The 18,692-nt window shown below is 39.6% G+C and overlaps 1 long non-coding RNA gene across 1 annotated transcript; it reads right to left on the bottom strand.

Annotated features, from left to right (window-relative positions):
• Nucleotides 1-2,682: 2,682 nt before the first annotated feature.
• LOC132615788 (uncharacterized) lies at nt 2,683-16,016 on the bottom strand. The gene is made up of 3 exons (XR_009572843.1): nt 15,852-16,016; nt 15,429-15,481; nt 2,683-2,926 (listed from the first exon to the last, which is right to left on the bottom strand). It is a non-coding gene; the product is annotated as an uncharacterized LOC132615788 (long non-coding RNA).
• Between the last annotated feature and the right edge of the window lie 2,676 nt (nt 16,017-18,692).

Raw genomic sequence — 18,692 nt, 5'->3', positions numbered from 1 at the left:
GTATCACCTGGTGCGTCTGTACCTGCGGGCATGTAGCGCAGCCCCCGAAGAACCGGGGGTCAGTACAAAAATGTACCGAGTATGTAAAGCAGAAATATATCAAACATAATCATGATCTGGACCGGAAGCGCAGAAATATAATAAACAGGCTCATAAGCCGGACAGACAGAGTCATGGTCCCGACAGACGGACAGAATCATGGTCCAGACAGACAAAATCAGAATCCCTACGGACATACAGGATCGGAATCCATACGGACATACAAAATCATAACCAGTCGGACAGATAATCCGGACGGACAGACAGAATCATAACCAGTCGGACAGATAATCCGGACGGACAGACAGAATCATAACCAGTCGGACAGATAATCCGGACGGACAGACAGAATCATAACCAGTCGGACAGATAATCCGGACGGACAGACAGAATCATAGCCAGTCGGACAGATAATCCGGACGGACAGACAGAAGCGTAACCCGTCGGTCAGATAATCCAGACGGACAGACAGAAGCGTAACCCGTCGGTCAGATAATCCAGACGGACAAACAGAAGCGTAACCCGTCGGTCAGATAATCCAGACGGACAGACAGAATCATAAATCATACAGACAGACAGAATCACACATAGGGTACAGGAACGTGGTCGCCACTCCTGCCATTGGCACCACAATACGTCAGATATCAGAAATTCTTCTCCGATCTCCGTCACACATCATAACATAACCACGGTACCCGGGGGCGGATAGATAACACAGCACCCCGAGCCCGGACACATCATACTTCATAATATATCCTCGGTAACCGGGGACGGACATATACCACAGTACCCCGAAACCGGACACATCATACTTCAGAATTCACATATGGGGCTCGGCGGCCCATCCGCACGATATACATACCGGCCCGGGATCCGGTGAAAGGAATCATAGCACATGCACGAACTGATTAATGAAAAACCACATACGTACAGATCGTCGTACAGATTCAACGGAACAGAAATAGGCCAACTGGCAGATCGAATCAAAGTATTCAGATAGTTTTCAAACTATGCACCTACACGTCACTTGGGGAGGCACGACAGATCATAACCGGAACTAGATTTTCAGATATCAAAACCATATTGTGAGATTTATATAAAAACAGTCATATTATGTTCAAAATGATAGTTCAGATGTTGCCTGTGAAAAACGGACGAAAATGAGGCAATTTAGATCATTCACGGGGTATCGGGGCTCCGTGGGCCCACCTCGGACCAACTCGAGGCAAGATACATAAATTACTGATAAAAGACCTTATGAGGTCATCCATAATCATTCGAAAGTATTCCGACTCCGTTTAGGAAGGTTTCGTACAAAAGCACACTTTAAAGATATTTTATAAGGACATGGTTTCAATCTTACTGAAGGAATTGGAGCAGATTTCCATATCGAATTCCGAGGAACGGAGTCGTATTTAAGGCTCGCGGCCGAGCCTATTATGTTCAGAACATGCCTAAGAATGAAGGGAAAGACTTTACATACCTTAGCTGCGTCTTACGCTTGTCCAAATTCAATTCCCGTTTCGCTCAAAATCTACAAATGGTCACATTTACCAATTGTCAATAGTAAGACTTTTAGCATTCTTTAATTCACTATTTGTCTACAGAAATTTGGGCAGCATCTCCCCTGCTTATATGCCTAGCCCGAATTTTTAATTCAGCAGCCAACAACAACAACAACAATACCAACATCAATTATAATGTTTTCAACTCCAAAATATCTCATAAAACAGCCCACACGCTGTTTTCCAACTTTCATAACTAATTAACTCAGTATACAATTATTTAATCGCGTATTCTTCGTAAATAAACTAGTATTAGCACAAATAGTAAGAGATCTATACCTTTCTCCCCTTAATATTGCTTAATCTCCACTTTTCCACGCTAAATTTAGGCCACCACACACTGTTATTTGATTCTGCACCAATAATTATATGCTACCCGGACTGAAATTTGGGATTTTATACCTGGTTTGGGCAAAATTTGGTTTGGGGAGTTGGGGAGAACTCTCCAGCTTTTTGGAGAGTTTTAGGGGTGTTTCCTTCGTGTTTTCAACTGAAAATGAGGGGGGTTTCCCCCTTTTGATAACGTTTAGAAGCTGCCAGAAGCAGCTGGAAAAATACTCATCGCGATCGCGCTGCCTTTGGGCGCGTTCGCGCAGGGTTAATTTTCTGACTGGATGTTCGTTCAGTAAAACGGTCATAACCTTTGATCCTGATATCGTATGAGGGCCCACGACCTATGGATGGAGAGATCCTTCAATTATCTACAACTTTTATTTCTGGGCGTTTTCCCAAATTCCAAACTTATAATACCTGTTTTGCCCCTGGAAGTCAGATCATCCGAAAATGCTTCCTTAAATTGTCCTTTTGGAGGGCTTCCACTTTGATTTGGCCCAAGGGTCCTTCTTGAGTTGTGTTTAACTTCACATATGTGATTCATATAATTTGTCACATGTCCCAAAAAAAATAATCTTGACATGTGGGCCCCACCTCAGCTTACAAATAATTCGACGTTCGAAAATGCAGGATATAACAGAGCGAACCCCTTTTAGCTCTCGTTATATTCATAACCTCACTGGACTCTTGAGTTACGAAATGAAATGCATAATAAAAACTTGTCAAAACCATTCTTTTCGTCGTTCTCAAATCAAGTAAAATCTGTAATCATATGGAATTTGTAACATAATGCATAACGGTACGACGGCTTGCAGAGCCGCTTACAAGACTGACATGCTGTACATGTGACTCTGTCTGCAAAGTCTCTAACATAAATCAGGATACCATAATCATGAATACTCTGACTCGGCAACACTCCGGGAGGAAATGGAGCTCGCCAATCCAGCTGGTACATCTCCTAGCAATGTCCTCTACTCATCTGTATACACCTGCGTGGCATGAAACGCAGCCCCCGAAGAAAGGGGGTCAGTACGAGCAATGTACTGAGTATGTAAGGCATGAATAGTAACATAGTAAGAGATGTAAAGTATGAATAATAACAGAATGGAAATATAGAGCATATCGTAAGATAAAAGAGTAACCTGTACATATAAATGCCTTTTGGAGGTACCATGCATGCTTAGTGTTGCGGAACGTGCAGCCCGATCCACATATGTACATATATCCATAGTAATACTTTCTTTGAAAAACATTTCTTTTTCATATATATAGAAAATAGAGCATATCATGTTGCCGAGGCGTCGGCTCCGATCCATTTGACCACATATATCCCGCGTCCGGGATGATACCATGTCATATACAGATACATGTATCGTGTGCATATCCCAGCGTCTATAGCGCTCTGGCCCCTTTTTCCCATCTTCCCCATATACATATACATCTATCATGTTCATGTATCATGTGCATATATCTTGTTCATGTATCATATACATATATCATATACATATATCATGTACGCAGCATGCAGGAGAGCCCAAAGAAAGTCATGTATCTATCGGAGTGACGTAAGGTCGGTAACCTCCGATTATATATTATGGAATAGTCATCCTGGCCTTGTCTCACCTTGAAGGAACAATTATTATAAGGTGAGACTATCAACGAAGGATAACATTAAGAGAACGTAGAATAAGATCACAAATCTCATAAGGCGTCAAATCATATACTTTAGAATCTTTAAAAATAGTCGTCATCCATGAATAAAATTGGGAAATCAAGAAATAGCTCAACATTCATATATTGTCATTGAAATCGTAAACTTGGAACCTTTAAACATGGAATAGTTCTCATCATAGTCATCATAGAAATATTCTCATTCTTGGCATCATTGTTGTCATTGTAAAACATATCCATCGTTTTGTCATAAGAGCTTACAAAATCATAAACCTCTGTTTTGGGAGAATACGGACACTTTGGAAAAACATTTAGGAGTTATCGGGAAGAGAATCATGCCTTGGAATCATAAACATCTAACTTTTGAAAACCAGGAAGATATGGAAACATTTATGAAGTCAAAACATCGGAATCATGCCTTTGAAAGAAAGGGACGAACCTTACATACCTGTTCCACCTCTTATTAGCTACGCTTATTCGTCCAAGCTCGTAAGTCTACATTTAAAAGGATTCACACTAACGTTAGACTTTTTATTGCACACTTGTTCCAAATTTCAAATCAAACTATTCTATATTCTGTCGAAAATCGGGCAGCATCTCCCCTGTTTATATGCCTAGCCCAAAATTACAATTCAGCACCAATCAACAACAACAATAATACCAACATCAACAACACCATTATTCATACCAATATATATTCCATAAACATCCCACACGATGTTCTTCAACATACAACAACAACATACACTTTCTTGCATCCAAATCAAGGAATATAACCTCATCAACACACCAACGATGTTAGATACCATTTTTACACGCATATATCAGTCCATCCATACGGCCACAACATGTTCAAAACGGCCCATGAACACGGCAACTATAACACAACACTTTATGACCTTTCCTCCGTAACTATTTTCACTTTTCCGGCTTGCTAAGCCTTCAAATAAACTCAATATAGGAGATATGATGAAAAAGCATACCTTATACTTGAAGAAACTCAGCCACACCAACTCTTTCCAACACCAAGCTCAAGTAGAAGCAATAACAATCACCTTTCACGGACTAGTTTGGCGTAATCTCGTTAAATTCTTGATTTATCGGACTATAATGCTTGGGAGATGTTTTGAGAGACTTCTAGGACTTTTTGGAATGTTAATATGCTGAAAAAAAATGAGTTGGTGGGGGTATTTATAGCCCCCCCCCCCCCCTAGGTTGGTTCCACCGACTTACCCATGTGGGGCCCGCAGTGCCATTTTGGCAGCTTAGAGTCCTGATCTTAAAATGGCCATAACCTTTGATCCCGATATGCTGTGAGGTCCCGATATGTAGTAGTTAGATGATTTAGCCTTGTCGGCTTATATTCTTTTGTGTACAATATATATAGCAGCCTAGCCGGCTTGCAATGTTCTTCCGCATGTTGTGTATATATATATATATGCAGGCTGTACAGAGTTCTGATGTTTCCTCTTATGAGATTAGTTTGTCCCATTTATGGGATATTGATGTTCAGCATGTTTCAGATAAGTGTTTAGGGGTGTTTGGTCGCTAGAGGTCAGACTCCCGTCACAGCCCATTGATTTGGGTCGTGACAATTACCGACCTTACGTCACTCCAATAACGTTACAACTTTTACTTGAGCTCTCATGCATACTTTATGATATGTATATGTGAGACTACACCATGCCTAGTTGGCCGGGCAGACACCACCACGATAGGCGTAGTGGGCGGCTATAATGATACTTACATCGTGCCTAGTTGGCCGGGCAGACACCACTAGTGGACGGCATGAGATGGTTACCCCGGACGCGGGCTAATGATGATCACACCGTACCTCTATGGTCGGGCAGTTTATGTATGTATATATGATATGATTATGTTTTAAATATAAAATTTAGCATGCAACTCCGGAGGCCTTAAGGGGCAATCAGTTACAGGTTATCTCTTCATCTTATGCTCTCTTATTTCTTGATTATGTTGTGACACATGCCTTACATACTCAGTACATTGTTCGTACTGACGTCATTTCTTTTATGGATGTTGCGTTCGTGCCCGCAGGTAGACAGGGAGACGGAACGAACGCTTAGGAGCTTTATCAGCATGTATAAAGGAGCACTCCACTACTTTGGAGTTGCCGTTTATTGGTATATTCTTTTGTGTACACGTTTGGGGCATGGCGGGGTCCTGTCCCGTCCTCATGATTTGAGTACTCCAGTTAGAGGCTCAGAGATACACATGTCTGGGTAGTAGATATTATGTGATCTCTTAGTGTATATGCTCTGTTTATCATTTGTAGCCTTGTGGGCTTATGTACATGTATGTTTGCTAGATATTCGAAGATCATTTCATGATAAGTTGGTGTTGGGAATGGTATATGTTCAGGTTGAGTTTGATGATAAGTCTGAAAGGTGGTACTCGGTGGTCTAGCTCCTGGTACCCATCATGGCCCTCTAGTTGGGTCGTGACAAAAGTGGTATTAGAGCAGTTCCATCCTAGGGTGTGTCTATGAGCCATGTCTAGTAGATTCTTGTTTATGGGTGTGAAGCGCGCCACACTTATAAGCAAGAGGCTACGGGGCATTTAGGAATAATTACTGTCCTTCTCCTTCATAGATCGTGCGATAGAGCTATATTATAAGATTTCTCTTTTCCCTAATTGTGTGTTATGATTTCAGCGATGCCAATGAAGAGGAAAGAAACAACTGCCCAGAAAGGTAAAACTGCGACAGGAAGACGGACTGAACAAGAGCCACCGGTAAATATAGAAGAGGGGGAGTCCCATAATGAGGCTCCATCTCATACTTCTCACACTCCGCCTATCTTAGAGAAGTATGAAGGGGTCTCCACTCCAGCTCTAATGCCTCCAGTCCTTCCACCGGGTGCTTCGGGCCAGCAGATGATCGAGGCTATTCAGTTATTGACCCAGCTAGTTGCTGCTCAGGCTCAGCGGTAGAGTGCGGGTCTAGGTGATAGAGCGACTAGTGCTTGAGCCCGTGATTTCATGAGTTTGAATCCTTCCGAATTTTCGGGTCAAAGCCGGATGAAGACCCACAAGGCTTTATAGATGAGATGCTGAGGACGCTGAGAATAATACATGCTACTGATACTGAGTTAGTGGAGTTGGCTTCCTATAGGTTGCGGGATGTAGTCATTCTATGGTATAATAATTGGATATCTTCGAGAAAAGAAAATGCACCTCCCTCGGTATGGCATGAATTCGTAGATAATTGTATCCACCATTATTTGCCACCTGAGGTCCGTCGGGCCCGATCTGACAGGTTTTTGAGTTTAAGGCAAGGAAATATGAGTGCTCGGAAGTATAGTCTCCATTTTAATTCATTGGCTAGATATGCTCCGACCATGGTAGCCGATATGGGAGACCAGGTGCATCGGTTTGTGAATGGCTTAGGGCCACACTTGATTAAAGACTGCTTGATAGCCTCACTCCAGGAAGGGATGGATATTTCCGGTATTCAGGCCTACGCCCAAAATTTAGAAGAGCAGCAGCAACCGCATAGGGGTGACAGTGATATGGATAGAGGACATAGTAAAAAGGCCAGATCTGCCGGTGCTAGTAGTGAGTATAGAGGAGGTCAGAGGCAACAGTATTCCAGATATTCAGGCCAGTCTACGGCTAGTACACCTCTTCTATTTGTGGGTAGGAGATTTGATCGCCTCATTTATTCTGGACCGAGTCAGAGCTCGAGAATTTCTGGTTCCCAGTTTAGAGGTGATCCTAGTCAAAGGAGACCACCGGTATCACGATGCAACCATTACGGTAGATTACATGCGACTCAGTGTCGCCAAGGCTTAGATGCTTGTTATGCGTGTGGTCATACTGGGCATATAATGCGAGATTGTCCATCGATGAGTGGTAGAGTTGGGGCCCAGCCCACAAGATCAGTAGCCAGCTCTTCTTCGTCCGTGCGCCCTGTAGGGCAGACTCCCCAAATTTTAGCAGGTCGTGGCAGGGGCAGAGTGGGAGCATCCAGTTCGATGGCCCCCAGCCCCGTATATATGCATTAGCCGGACGACAGGATCTTGAGTCCTCCCATGACGTTGTCACAGGTATATTATTCGTATTCTCCTATGATATTTATGCCTTGATTGATCTGGGTTCTACTTTGTCATATATCACTCCTTATATTGCCGGTCGTATTGGGATGAAACCTGAACCAATCAAACCTTTTGAGATGTCTACTCATGTTGGTGACCCGGTAATAGCTACACAAGTATATAAAAATTGTGTGATTGTGGTATGTGATCGTCAGACTGTAGATGATTTGATTGAGCTGGAAAAGTTAGATTTTGATGTTATTATAGACATGGATTGGCTGGCCTCTTATTATGCTAATGTGGATTGTAGAACAAAAATGGTCCGATTCTAATTCCCAAGAGAACCAGTGCTTGAGCGGAAAGGTAGCACAGCGTCTCCAAGAGGTAGGTTTATTTTCTATCTCAAAGCGAGGAAGATGATTGCAAAAGGCTATATTTACCATTTAGTCTGGGTTCATGACACTGAAGCAAAGCTGCCGACTCTTCAATCCGGCCCGGTAGTATATGAGTTTTCGGATGTATTTCCAGATGAACTTCCAGGTCTTCCACCGGAACGGGAGTTGGATTTCACTATTGATGTGCTACCGGACACCGAACCCATATCTATTCCTCCTTACATAATGGCTCCGGCAGAATTGAAAGAGCTAAAGGCACCGCTGAAGGATTTGCTTGAGAAAGGATTTATTACACCCAGTTCATCGCCATGGGGAGCACCTGTCTTGTTCGTAAGAAAGAAAGATGGTTCCTTGCGAATGTGCATTGACTATAGGCAATTGAACAAGGCGGCGATAAATAATAAGCATCCGCTCTCGAGAATCGATGATTTGTTTAATCAATTACAAGGTGCTAAGTGATTTTCCAAGATAGATCTAAGATCGGGATATCACCAAGTGAGAGTTAGAGAAGAAGGTATCCCGAAAACGGCTTTTAGAACCAGATATGGTCATTATGAATTTCGGGTATCGTCATTGGGGTTGACTAACGCCTCGGTAGTATTTATGAATTTGATGAATAATATATTCAGGCATTTCCAAGATCTATTCGTAATTGTGTTCATCAATGACATCCCGGTGTACTCCCGATCAGAAGCAGAACATGCAGATCATTTACGTACTGTTCTTGGAATTCTTCGGACTCGAGAATTATATGCCAAGTTTTCAAAATACGAGTTCTAGTTGAATTCTGTAACTTTTCTGGGCCATATTATCTCAGCTGACAGCATCCGAGTAGATACTCAGAAAATTGAGACCGCGAAGACTTGGCCAAGGCCTACAACACCTACAGAGTTTTGTAGCTTTCTGGGATTAGCAGGCTATTACAGAAGATTTGTGGAGGGATTTTCTTCTATTTCAGCACCATTGACGAAGCTAACTCAGAAATCAGCAAAATTTCAATGGACCGATGCTTGTGAGCGCAGTTTCCAGGAGTTGAAAGATAGATTGACTTCAACCCCAGTCCTAACACTCCCAAAAGGATCAGAAGGATATGTTGTTTATTGTGATGCCTCCGGGGTTGGGTTAGGCTGTGTGTTGATGTAGCACGGTAAGGTTATTGCCAATGTCTCCAGGCAGTTGAAGAAGCATGAGAAGAATTATCCGACCCATGATCTTGAATTAGCTGTGGTTATTCATGTACTAAAGATGTGGAGACATTATATGTACGGTGTTCATGTTGATATTTATACATGTCACAAAAGTCTCCAGTACATTTTCAAGCAGAAGGAGTTGAATCTACGGCAGAGGCGGTGGTTAGAGCAATTAAAAGACTATAATGTGAGTATCTTATACCATTCCGGAAAGGCGAATGTGGTGGCCGATGCTCTTAGCCCTAAATCTATGGGCAGTCTATGTGACGTTTAGCCGGAGAAGAAAGAATTAGTCCGTGAGCTCCACCAGTTAGCTAGCCTAGGAGTTTGCTTAATGGACTCGGGCAATGCAAGAGTTGTTGTTCATAACCCAGCTGTTTCATCCTTAGACAAGGAAGTGAAAAACCGTCAATATGAAGATCCCAAGTTGAGTCACTACAGAGATGCACTTCCCCAGAAGGAAAAGTTACCATTTGATATTTCTGCAGATGGGATTCTCAGGTATCGAAGCAGGCTATGTGTTCCAGATGTTGTAGGATTATGCCGCCAGATTCTGGAAGAAGCCCATTACTCCGTTATTCTGTTCATCTAGGAGCGACAAAGATGTACCATAATCTCAAGTCAATCTATTGGTGGGATGGCATGAAGAAAGATATAGCGGAGTTTGTAGCTCAATGCCCAAATTGTCAACAAGTGAAAATTGAGCATCAAAAGCCAGGAGGATTGTTGCAAGCTATGGAAATTCCAACCTGAAAATGGGAAGTAATCAACATGGATTTTATTGTAAGTTTTCCCCGTTCTCCGCGTAAGTATGACTCCATATGGATAATCGTGGATAGACTTACAAAATCAGCTTATTTTTTTCCAGTCAAAACTACCTACTCAGTAGAAGATTATGCAAAGTTGTACCTTAAAGAGATAGTACGACTTCATGGTGTTCCAGTATCCATTATCACAGATAGAAAGGCATAATTTACAGCTAATTTCTGGAAGTCCTTTCAAGAAGGTTTAGGAACTCAAGTGAGACTCAGCACAGCATTTTACCCACAGATGGATGGACAAGCTAAACGCACTACTCAGACCTTGGAGGATATGTTGCGGGCATGTGTATTAGATTTCGGAGGTAATTGGGATGATCATTTGGCGCTTGTTGAATTTGCTTATAACAATAGTTATCATTCAAGTATTTAGATGGCCCCGTACGAAGCTCTACATAGAAGGAAGTGTAGATCACAATTGGATGGTTTGAAGTAGGAGAGACACAACTAATAGGTCCAGAATTGATTCAACAAGCAGTAGAGAAGATCAAGTTAATCCGAGACCAGTTGTTGACAGCTCGGAGTCGTCAGAAATCTTATGCAGACAACCATCGACGAAACTTCGAATTCCAATTTAATGATTGGGTATTCCTGAAAGTGTCACCGATGAAAGGTCTAATGATATTCGACAAGAAGGGTAAGCTTAGTCCCCGGTATATTGGACCTTATAAGATTCTGCGTAAAGTAGGACAAGTGGCTTACTAACTAGATTCGCCTCCAGAGCTTAAATTAGTCCATCCAGTTTTTCATGTGTCGATGTCCCGTAAGTGTGTTGGAGATCCTTCCAGAATCGTGCCTATGGGCGATGTTCAAGTTACCGAGAAGTTGGCTTATGAAGAAGTGCCCGTTGCTATACTAGATAGGCAAGTGCGGAAACTCAGAACCAAAGATGTAGCCTCAGTTAAGGTTCAGTGGAGAAACAATAATAGAGAAGAGATGACTTGGGAAGCAGAAGAAGATATGAAGTCCAGATATCCGCATTTTTTTCCACCCCAAGAAGAGGCTCAGGACGAGACGCCATTGTCCTCAGGTATGTAATGTTTCTTTTGATGGTTTCTTGGTCGTGTGTGGCCATGCTTTCCGTTGTTGTTGTTGTATCCTTGTGAGGCAATATGTTTTGGGTTGTTGTGATAGGATGGTAGTGCCATATTACGGGGGAAACACTGGCAAAATTTCTGTAGAATCCCCGAGAACTTAACATTCAAGGACGAATGTTCCTAAGGGAGGGAGAATGTTACACCTCAGACATTTCGTGTTGTCGTGCTGTGAATAGACTAACGCAAGCTTAAGGTGAACATGAAGTCCATATTACCTTAAGAAGGGTATTTGGTATCTTAAAGGTGCATACTACAAGATTTTTGAAGTATTACGAATCGGAGAAACTAAGTTCGTCGGAGGAAGTGAAGTATAAGTTGTGTTTGGGGAAGATATAACAATTATCGAGTTAACGATTATTTAGTAATGTCTTGAGGAGAAGCTATAGGACTCCTTATATGGTTAATGAAGTGTTAAACAAGTGCCAAGAAGATGTTATAAGGATTTGAGATAAACAAATCGACGAGAACAATTCGGAAAAAGAGGAGTTATACGACCACTTATACGGTCCGTATAACGGTTACAATGGAGGGTCATCACAGGTGACATTATACGGTCACTTATACGGACCTTATAAAATTATACGGATCGTATAAGTGTCCGTATAACAGTTACAGAGAGGGTCGGTTATTGATGAAATTATGTGGTCACTTATACGGACCGTATAAGTGTCCGTATAAATCATGTCGAGCTAGATTTTCATAATTATAAATATATGACCCAAGCTCTTATTTTTCATTTTTCACATTCTCCACACCTCTTGAGAGCTCTAGAATATTCCACACACCATATTAATACAAATCCAAGGGAAATCAAAGATTAAACACCAGGAATCAAGAGAATCAAGTGCAAAGAGGTTCACTAGGGTTTGTTGAAGTCAAGAATTCTTTTGGTATTGAAGTTGGAGTTTTTCTCAAGTGAAGTATATTCATCCAAAATTCATTATTATATGATCAAAGGTGAGTTTTACATCTACTTCATATTATTAAGAGTATTTGGTTGTTGAATAACTTGAATGAAGGAAGGAAGAGGAATATGAAATTCAAACATGGAAATAAGGGTATTTTGAGTAGTAAGTTAACTTGAGTCATGATTCTTAGTATACTATGAGTATAGTCTTGTTGTGAATGACACTAATGATGTTGAGGAAGTATTACATGTAGATGAATATGGTGGTGTGTTGTAGTTATTGATGTGGATGACTTTGAAAGGGAGTTGTGATAATTGAACAATGTTTAACTTGAAGAAGCCTATTGATTATCATGCTATGGGTGTTACTATTGACGTTTGGGAGTTGTTTAGTATATGGAAAAAGTTGTTGAAACAAAGGAAATGCTGCCCAATTTTCGTTAGCTCTTAGTCGCTTTATTTTAGACTTAAGAATGTTTCTAATTATCTAACTTAACACGAATTCTCTTGAATGTAGAGTTGTGAGCTTGGAAGGAGAACGTTTAGTCGTTAAGGAGACGTAAAAGGTATGTTAAGGCTAGTCCCTTTATTTCAAAGGCATGACTCTTATATTACGATTTCCTCTCTATATTTCCATGACCTTCTTACATCCCAAAAGTTAAAAGCTAATGATTCTTACGAGCTTCTTATGAGAAAGAGATAAGATGTGTTCTATGATAATGATGATTTTATTTCTAGAGATTCCAAAGCTTATGAACTGATGCTATTATGAACTTAATGATCTTATTTCATAATTTCCTTGAAGTTATTCATTGTTGGCCATCTCACCTTATGACACCAGGTCCTTCAAGGTGAGACCTAGTGATGACGTTGATCCATAATATAATCGGAGATTACCGATCTTACGTCACTCTGATAGAGTTACAGCTTTTACTTGAGCTCTCATGCATGTTTTATGATATGTATATGTGAGACGACACCGTGCCTAGTTAGCCGGGCAGACACCACCACGATGGGCGTAGTGGGCGGCTATAATGATACTTACACCGAGTCTAGTTGGCTGGGCAGACACCACTAGTGGGTGGCATGAGATGGTTACTCCGTACGCGGGAGGCCCGGACGCGGGCTAATGATGATCACACCGTACCTATATGGTCGGGGAGTTTATGTATGTATATATGATATGATTATGTTTTAAATATAAAAGTTAGCATGCATAACTCCGGAGGCCTTAAGGGGCAATCAGTTACAGGTTATCTCTTCATCTTATGCTCTCTTATTTCTTGATTATGTTGTGACACATGCGTTACATACTCAGTACATTGTTCATACTGACGTCCTTTCTTTTATGGACGCTGCATTCATGTCCGCAGGTAGACAGGGAGACCGCGCGGATGCTTAAGTGCTTTATCAACATATATACAGGAGCATTCCACTACTCCAGAGTTTCCGCTTATTGATATATTATTTTGTGTACATATTTGGGGCATGGCGGGGTCCTGTCGCGTCCTCATGATTTCAGTACTCCCTGTTAGAGGCTCGTAGATACACATGTATGGGTAATAGATGTTATGTGATCTCTTACTGTATATGCTCTGTTTATCATTTTGTAGCCTCGTGGGCTTATGTACATGTATGTTTGAGAGATATTCAAAGATCATTTCATGATAAGTTGGTGTTGGGAATGGTATATGTTCAGGTTGAATTTGATGATGAGTCTGAAAGGTAGTACTGGGTGGGCTAGCTCCGGGTACCCGTCATGGCCCTCTAGTTGGGTCGTGACTCTAGAATATGTAGTACTAGACTGAGTGGGGACTCAAAGTCTTTCCTGAACTCTCCTTAGCTTTAGGTAAGTCACTTCTCATGTTATTACAAGCCATGTGACAACCTCTTGAGCCCCTTTTCACATAAGGTGGTTATAATCAGTTCATTTTTACTCTAACAACTTACCTGGTTTCAACTTATTATAAATAGGGATAAAACTTAACTTCTTAAACTCCTAATTATTTCAACTGCCAATTTTAAACCAAACAACCAGGGTAACACAACCACAAACCACATACTAAGAATACAACTATACTTTTTTCATGTTGAAGTTAGTCTCAGGAACTAAAGTTATCTACTGCATACAGTAGACTTAAACAGACTTCATTCATGCATTTTATTTAACATATGATTGACTTGCACATGCTCATAGTGACTGATTTGCTACTAGGCATTCAGATTCATTTGCACATACAGTATACATGAATATATATATATATATATATATATATATATATATGTGTGTGTGTGTGTGTGTGTGTGTGTGTGTGTGTGTGTGTGTGTGTGGATTGAAAAAGTCTCATAAGTTAAAGTAAGCGAACACATATGTTGTTGCCTCAAGACTAAGTTCATGAGCTAAGCCAATACAGTCATAAGTCAAGAAAACTAGTTCACATGTCAAAACTGATTAACAACCTCATATGCTAATAATTACACATGAAAATCAACCTGATTCCGAGGCACACCAGACCAGACAAACAAATATTTATGAAGGTTAATGACTGTTATGCTAATCCAATACATACATGATTTAAACAACATCCATACTATACAAGTCTAACAAAATCACATTGATGCCTTAACAAGTAACAGATAACCAAATAAAGTATGAAAGGAACATCTGAAACTATTAATGGTTTAGAACCTCTCTAACAAGCATACAGTTGAACAGACTTTAGCAATATTCAGGCATGCTCGTAATCAGACATGAATTGGGAAAAATCAAGCCACATACTATGCCAATGAACTAACAAATGACTAACATACAAGGATTTAGGCAACATTCATACTTTAAACAAACTTATTGGCATGCTAGTGACACAGATGAGCTGATTTGGCATATTTTGGTTAAAAACAGCAATTGGACGAGTCTATAAACATGGTGGTCATCCTAATGGATTAATAGACACTATATGGAAGCAAAAGTAGGCATTATTTTATATTGAGTATGGATTATGAGAGTACTAACTTATCACATGTAAATGTTAACTTAAGTTATCAAAGTTATTAGCTTAAACTAGTCAGGTTATACTATATTACTATATCAAAACTAATACCAAATTAAACACAAATGACATATACACATGCTAATAACTAAACCGACAACAACATTTAAACAATGCTTAAGAATTTGAAATAATCAAAACTAAAAATACTAATGACTAATATACTATCACATTCAACAAACAACTAAACAGACAATTATGCTAAAACTACTATTAACTAACTAACAATAAACATAAACAAGCTAAATAAACACATACACATAGATAGATAATTAAACTAAAACAAAACTTAAAGGAGGAAACATTACCTTTTCTTTGTGCAGCCTTGAGTCGAGATTGGAGTTTGAAGATCTCTTTGCTCCTTAACACCAAAGCTCAGCAACAAACAAAAAAAAAATCAAACTAAGAAACACAATAAATTAAAGGTTCCAACAGAAATTGCTGGATCCCTAGGTATATTGAGTGTTTTTTGCTCTAAAATATCGAGACTTGTTTATGTATCGAATTTAGACTTGTTTTTCAGGTGTTGAAGAATGGGGTTCTTTATATAAAACCCCAAACTCTCGAAGACTAGGGTTTGATCGATGTGGGACAAACAGGTTTGGGGGGAAATTCTCTTGAATTCCCTCTCAAATCGATGAAAGCCAATCACAATCGAGTATTGAAATTCAGAAGTAGAAAAAAACAATTAAAAAGTTTCAGAAAAAGAAAGGGAGAGGTGGAAACCTTACCTTTTTGTTGTTGAATACGGTGGAATAAGGACGGAGCATTGAATACTTTTCCTTAATCGACCATGCATGGTCTGTAAAAAGCAAACGACTCTGCAAATTTGCCATTTTTGTCTAAAGATGACGAAGAGAGAGAGAGGTATGACGTGGCGGCTAGGGTTTACACCCTAAGCCCTATTAGTAACAAATAAGACCTGATATGGTCTGTTTGCGTGCGTATATGTGCGTCTATAGGGGTATTGCGCCTGATCAGTCCGAATTGGACTGGGCCTGGCTAATTAAAAAGAATAGAAGGGAGGCCCTAATCGTGTATATATATGTATATATTCATGTATATACATATATATAGACGGGGAAATTTTGTCAAAATGCGACTACTAATTAATTTTAAAAATAGCCAAATTTAAAAGCGGGAACTAATTGATCATTTTGATTATAGCCATGTTAAACATAGCAAACAATTAGCTATTTTGGTTATGGTCACAATTAACTCATGCAATAATTAACAAAATTCGATTTTAATCAATTTTGGAAATAATTGCAAAGATGGCCAAATAACTTATAAGATTGAGATGTAATTTATTTATCTATTTAACTAATCAAATTTCTAGATTAAACAGAATAAAATATTCGTCAATTGAATATTAATAACTTTAAAAAAATAATTAAGTAATTATTTTAACTATTTCTGAATTAAAATTCTGACATATATACTTGAAAATTATAGAAATATACAAATTACATAGGATGATATACAATAATATACTTGATGATATTTTTCCAAATGAAATGGCAAAATGTCATTGAAATAATTTTGTAAAATTGTTTTTGACTTGTAAAAATGTATATTTCACTCTGTTTATGATTCAAGAACTCTGAATAATTAAATAAAATTGTTGGAGGGCAAAATTAGGTGTCAACAATCCACTTGAGCCTTTCCTTTCCGAATCTCCTCAGAACGATCAAAGTCTATCAATTTAGTATTCTACGTTAGTATACGAGTCTAAGAACACCCATATTGAAATACTTCTAAAACGACTAAAAAAAGACCTTAGAAAATGACCTCCGGCTCACAAGGGAAAAATCAAAATTTTATTGGAAGATTAGTTTAACCAAAGTCCAAACAATCAACATCCTAAGTTTCTGTTACACCTCGGAAAAACTTTTCGTTGGTACGTAAGTGAACGAACTAGTGATAAGTATGAGTGCATGATGTCCATGAGGAAGAAACGACGTTTGATGACCTTAGGCGAGATTTCGAAGATATCCGATGTGAGATGAGAAAGTTGGCTAAATTAAGATGACATATAAGGTGAGCAATGCATGTGCATGGACGTGGGTGATTAAAATGAGAAGTCTAAGAAATATGGGAAGTTGCAGAATTGCAACTGCCTAGTGGTCGTAAAGTGCTAGGACGGACCGTAAACTGGTATACGGTCCGTAAACTAGCAGGTTGTAAACTGCCATGCAAGGCTTCAACTTTCTGCCAGCCGAGAAATGGTAAAATACGACCTGGAGGACGGACCGTAATGTGATTTACGGCCCGTAAACCATGGTCGTAAATCACCATGCAAGCAGCCAAAGCTTCTGGTTCTGGAAATGGTTAAAGAAGATCGCGAGGGACGGTCCGTAAACTGCAATACGGGCCGTAAACCATGATGGACGACCACTGTTCACCTCAGCACAGATTTTGCAAGTCATTAAATAAAGGGACCAACACTTGTTTTATTTCATTACAACATTACACCACTTCTCTCTAAAACCTCTCTCTACATTTATTATACAAGTTTTCAAGAATATTTGAGGATCAACAACATAAAACAAGGTGAATCAAGAGTAAGAACATCATCAAAAATCATCTAGATCAAGAAATTCAAATGGAGAAAAACTAGGGTTTTGCTCAAAGTGGAGTATTATTAACCAAAGCTTGTTCCTACAACCTCTAAGGTAAGATTCATGATTTTTACATGATATTTAAGGTATTGAAGAGTTGAAATACATGGATTGTAGAAAATATGGTCAAGTAGGTCATGAATGATGAATAGTGACATTTTGAGGAATAGTTTGAATTGAATCATGAATGTTGTTGTGTTGTGATATGAATGCATTATAAATGGTACTAAGATCATGAACTAGACACTTTAGACGAATGGACGAAGTTGGATGTTATGACCACGAATATGGGTGAATTAGGGGCAAATTAAGGAATCTAGATAATGTGGATAATGTGAATGACTAATGGCCATTGTTATGATATTAATGAAGGTATAGACGCTAGCATTGGAAGGAAGCGTGCAAGTGTAGAATAGTCCGATGAAAAGGTATATAAGGCTAACCCTTCTTTCATAAGGCATGGTTCCTTGGCCAAACTCTTAAATCCTCTATATGAGTATGTTGTATTCAAATGATTGACAAACCGAGCTCATAAGCTCACGATCCTCGATATATGCTACGATTGTACTACGCACCCCATATGACGAGTAAGCATAAGATATAGATGTAGCGAAAATGATGATAATAGTGATGACGATGATAATAATAATGATGCTAAAGGTGCCTACGGGCTATTATACTTACATGTGCCTATAAAGGGCTATAATGACACCCCGAGCTTATAACGCCGGGTAGGATATATGTGTATGAATATGTATAAAGTATGTATACGATTAAAAAACGCGCGCACACCTCTGCAGATGGTACGGATAACCCTGAAGCCTTGGTAGGCCCAGGTATGAGTAACCTTGAGCCTTGGTTGGCCAAGTATGTATGAAACACCGATCCTATGAGGTCGGGTATGCTATGTAAATGCTATGTATATGAAATGACTATGTATATAATATGAAT

This window comes from Lycium barbarum, chromosome 10 (assembly GCF_019175385.1).
Source record: "Lycium barbarum isolate Lr01 chromosome 10, ASM1917538v2, whole genome shotgun sequence".
Lineage (NCBI taxonomy): Eukaryota > Viridiplantae > Streptophyta > Magnoliopsida > Solanales > Solanaceae > Lycium > Lycium barbarum.
The sequence above is the reverse complement of the archived record's forward strand: the minus strand, read 5'-3'. Positions and strand labels throughout refer to the sequence as shown.